The sequence below is a fragment of the Penaeus vannamei genome, chromosome 29 (assembly GCF_042767895.1).
Source record: "Penaeus vannamei isolate JL-2024 chromosome 29, ASM4276789v1, whole genome shotgun sequence".
Classification (NCBI taxonomy): Eukaryota; Metazoa; Arthropoda; class Malacostraca; order Decapoda; family Penaeidae; genus Penaeus; species Penaeus vannamei.
This window is the reverse complement of record NC_091577.1, coordinates 30015919-30020918: the sequence shown is the minus strand read 5'-3', so window position 1 is coordinate 30020918 and position 5000 is coordinate 30015919. Positions and strand designations below refer to the sequence as shown.

Sequence of the window (5000 nt, the reverse complement as noted above, 5' to 3'; positions counted from 1 at the left end):
TCTATGTAACTCTACGGATATACCCGCCATGTTTCACTAGCATGATAATTTCCCTCACACACAATTCTGTTTATAATACACATGAATTGATTATATATAAAATAAATATATTACCATAACATCGCTTTGAATCAAAATAATCGATGAATAGACGATTTTAAGAGAGAAAATTATATCAGTGAAAGAATTTGTATGTTTGTATTTTTTGGTATGTGTAAATTTCAGTGTAATAAAGGTATGTGTGAATGAATATTTGTGTCTATTTCGGCCGCTGTTGAGCAATAGCATATATTTTTTTAATACTATTATTCTATTATTACTGTTATCATTATGATTATTATCATTATTATTATCATTATTATTATCATTATTATCATTATCATTATTATTATCATTATCATTATTATTATTATTATTATTATTATTATTATTATTATTATTATTATTATTATCATTATCATTATCATTATTATTATTATTATTATTACTATTATTATTATTATTATTGTTTTTATTATTATTATCATTATAATTATTATTATAGCTAATATTTTTCTTTTTATCTAAAATGGTGTCAGTTGATGCAAAGTTGTAGAAAATAACAGTATTGCAAATAACGTCAAGTAATTTTCGTCCGAGAGAACTAGTAAAAAAAAGTCGTTTAAAAAGACAAAAATATATACATCAAGAAACTTTTGATATGGAATAGATTATTATTTTATTGTTATTTGTTTGTCTTCTTCATTTTTTATCGTTATCACTTTCTTTTTCCTTTTTTTTCATATTCTATTACTTCACCCTCTTTCTTTTGTTTTATTTTTGTTGCCTCGTCTCCTTCGTTACTCTTCTTGTCCTTCTTTCTTCTCTTCTCTTTTTTTCTCTTCTTTTTCCCATTCTTTATTCTATTGTTCTCCACCCCCTTTTTTTCTTTTTCTTTGTCACCTTCCTCTCTCATCATTCATCTCTTCTGCTTTTCATCCATTCTTTCATTACTCCTTCTATTTCTTCTTTCTTTCCTTTGTCAACTCCCCTCCTCTTCTTCCTCGTCTTTATCAGGATTTCTTTCTCTCCTCTTCCTTTTATTCCTCCACTTTCTCTTTCCTCCTCCAATCATCCTGCTTTTATTCATCTCTCCCTCTTCACCCCCCCCCCCAACGGCTGACCTCCTTTAACATCCTCTTCCCCTATCTCCCTATCCTCCCCCCCTCTTCCCCTATCCCCCTATCCTCCCCCCTCTTCCCCTATCCCCCTATCCTCACCCCCTCTTCCCCCTATCCCCTATCCTCCCCCCCTCTTCCCCTATCCCCCTATCCTCCCCCCTCTTCCCCTATCCCCCTATCCTCCCCCCCCTCTTCCCCTATCCCCCTATCCTCCCCCCCCCCCTTTCTCCACGCATCATTCCCCCCCCTCTCTCCCTATCTTCGCCTACACTCCCCCCCCCCCCTGCCTCCACCTCCCTCTCCCTATCTTCGCCCGCAAGCCTCTATCCTCCCCCCCACCTACCCACTCCCTATCCCAACCCCCTTCGTTCTACCTATCCCCCCATCTACCCCCTATCCCAACTCCCCCTCGTTCTTCCTATTCCCCCCCTCCCCACACTCCCTTCCCCTACCCACCCACCCTCTCCCCCATCTTCGCTCGCTAGCCTCTATCCTTCCCCCCATCCACCCCCTATCCCTACCCCCTTATCCTACCTACCCCCCCATCTACCCCCTATCCCAGCCCCCCTTCGTTCTACCTACCCCCCCAATCTACCCCCTATCCCAACCCCCCTTCGTTCTACCTACCTCCCCCACCATCTACCCCCTATCCGAACCCCCCTTGTCCTACCTACCCCCCCCCATCTACCCTCAATCCCAACCCCCCTTGTCCTACCAGCCCCATGTACCCCCTATCTGACCCCCCCCGCGTTCTTCCTACCTCCCCATCTACCCTCTATCCCCCCATCTACCCCCCCCCCCCCCCGTCCTCTCTTTGTAGACCCGCCAGAGCATCAACGTAAGAACACTTGTGAATCTCTTTCCTTATCGGGTTCCCCTCTCTTCCCCTCTTCTTCTCCCCTCTCCTTCTTCTGTCTACGGCTTATCACCCTCTTTCTAATTTTTTTCTCTCTCTCTTTCTTTTCCCCTTCTCCCCCCCCCCCTCCCCTCTCTTTCTGATTTTTTTTCTTTTGTTCCCTCTCCTCTTTATCTCTCTCTCTCTCTCTCCCCTCTTTCCCCTCTCTTCTTTATCTCTCTCTCACACTCCTCTTCCCCCTCTCTTCTTTATCTCTCTCTCTCACTCCTCTTTCCCCTTTCTTCTTTATCTCTCTCTCTCTCTCTCTCTCTCTCTCTCTCTCTCTCTCCTCTCCCCTTTTCTACTATTAATCACCCTCTTCTTTTTTTCTCTGTCTGTTCCCCATTCTCATTCACTCTCCTCTCTTTCTCCTTGCATTGGCTCTATCAACCTGTTCTTATTCTTTCCTCCGTTAATCCATTTTCTCTTCTTTCTCTCTCCCCTCTCTTTCTCCCTTCCTAGGCCTATCAACTTCTTTCTATTTTTCGCTTCTTTTCCCCTCCAATCTCCTTTTCTCCCATCTCCCCTTTTCTTTTCTTTGTTTCGGCCTATCCTCCTCCTTTTATGTTTCCCCTCTCTTCCCTTCTCTTTCTCTCTCTCTCTCTCTCATCCTTTTCTGTCTCCTTTCTTCAACCAATCAACTTTTTTTCTTTTTTCTGTTCCCCTTTCTTTTTTTCGCTTTTCCTTTTTTCTTCTCTCCTTCCATTCTCCTTTCTTCGGCCTATCACTCTCTCTCTCTCTATGTTTCCCTTTTTCCGCTTTTCTTTTTCTTCTCTCTCACTCCCCTCTTTCTCCTTTCTTTGGCATATCCTCTTTTTAGTTTCCCCTCTTTTCCCCTTTCTCTGTCATCCCCCTCTTTTCTCTTTTAATCTATTACTCTCTTTCTATTATTTCCTTCCTTCATTCCTTTTTTTTCTCCCTTCCATCTCCATTCCATTCTTCGGCTTCTTCACCATCTTTTATTTTTTTCCTCACTCTCTCTTTCTATTCTTTATCTTTAATCATTCCTCTCACTCCCTTTCTTCCTTTTTTCTATTTTCTCTCTTCCCTCTTTCTCATAGTCTTTCATTCTCATCTCTATTCCCCTCTACTTCCCATCCACCGTTCTTCTTATTATTGTCTTTCCAGTCTTTCATCTTTTTTCTCCTATTTCTCATTTTTCTTCTCTCTCTTTCCCCTTTTTCTCAGACTCCGATTGAGAAAGAAAGGAAATGGAAGGAGAGAAAGGAGAAGGGAGGAGAAAGAAAATGGGACTGAAAGAGAGAAGGAAAATGAGGGAGATGACAGACGAGAAGATGATAAAGGAGTGAATAATGAGAAATTAAGAGAAGGGGAAAGAAAATGAGATAGGAAGAAGATGGTAGGTTGTGAAGTTGAAGAAAATAGACGAGAGAGGGAGAGAGGATAAGGAAATAGAATAGGGGAGACAAGGAGAGAGTAGAAGAAGGAGAAAAAGGGAGAGAAGGGGAAAATGGAGGATAAGGGAAAGAGGTAAAGTGTAGAAGTAGAATAGGGCAGAGAGAGAGAATGTAGAAGAAGGAGAAGATGGGAAAGAAGGAGAAAGTAGAAGGAGAATAAGGGAGAGAGCAGAAGGAGAATGAGGGAGAGAGGGAGGAATGAGGAGCTAGGAAGAAGAGGGAGAGAGGAATAGCCGGAAACAGAAAGGAAAAGTAGGTGGAGGAGTTGAGGAGAATAGGGGAGAGAGGGAGAATGGAGAAGAGAACAAAGAAGACAGGAGGAGTTGAGGAGAATAGGAGAGAAAGAAGAGAAAGGAAAAGGAGAGGGTAGGTGCAGTAATTGTGGGAAATGGGAATACGGAGATAGAAGAAGAAGGAGAGAAAGAGAGAAAAGGAAGATAAAGGAGAGGAATAAGGGGGTCGAGGAACTTATAAAGAAAATAGACGAGAGAAGGAGAGAGGATAAGGAAATAGAATAGAGGAGAGAAGGAGAGTGTAGAAGAGGGAGAAAAAGGGAGAGAAGGGGAAAATGGAGGATAAGGGAAAGAGGTAGAGTGTAGAAGTAGAATAGGGCAGAGAGAGAGAATGTAGAAGAAGGAGAAGATGGGAAAGAAGGAGAAAGTAGAAGGAGAATAAGGGAGAGAGCAGAAGGAGAATGAGGGAGAGAGGGAGGAATGAGGAGCTAGGAAGAAGAGGGAGAGAGGAATAGCCGGAAACAGAAAGGAAAAGTAGGTGGAGGAGTTGAGGAGAATAGGGGAGAGAGGGAGAATGGAGAAGAGAACAAAAAGAAGACAGGAGGAGTTGAGGAGAATAGGAGAGAAAGAGAGAAAGGAAAAGGAGAGGGTAGGTGCGGTAATTGTGGGAAATGGGGAAGACACGGAGATAGGAGAAGAAGGAGAGTAAGAGAGAGGGAGAGAGAGAGAGAAAGTGAAAGAGAAAGAAAGAGATAGAGAGGGAGAGAGGAGAGGGAGGCTAACCAGACCCACGGGATATTATGAGAAAGAGAGAAAAAGGAAGATAAAGGAGAGGAATAAGGGGAAGGAGAGAGAAAGGAGAGGGAGTGGGGAAAAGGCGGATAACTAGGCCCACAGGACAAGTTTCCTCAGAAGAAAGAACTCTTGTCTCGAGGAACTTATAAAGAAAATAGACGAGAGAGGGAGAGAGGATAAGGAAATAGAATAGAGGAGAGAAGGAGAGAGTAGAAGAAGGAGAAAAAGGGAGAGAAGGGGAAAATGGAGGATAAGGGAAAGAGGTAGATTGTAGAAGTAGAATAGGGCAGGGAGAGAGAATGTAGAAGAAGGAGAAGATGGGAAAGAAGGAGAAAGTAGAAGGAGTATAAGGGAGAGAGCAGAAGGAGTTAAGGAGATCCTCATAAAAATTCTCTGGATGCGAAGTGGATGAGACTTTCTCTTCCTTCTTTCACATCTCCTTTCTTTCCCTCTTTTTTTTTCTTCCTCATTCGCAATTTTTTTCTTTCGCTAGTTCTCA

The 5000-nt window shown here is 42.5% G+C and overlaps 1 protein-coding gene across 2 annotated transcripts in view; it reads left to right on the top strand.

Annotated features, from left to right (window-relative positions):
* Positions 1–5000, top strand: part of LOC113820932 (glycine receptor subunit alpha-2-like) — a 48387-nt gene that overhangs the window by 18525 nt on the left and 24862 nt on the right. The gene's annotated exons all lie outside the window — the stretch shown is intronic.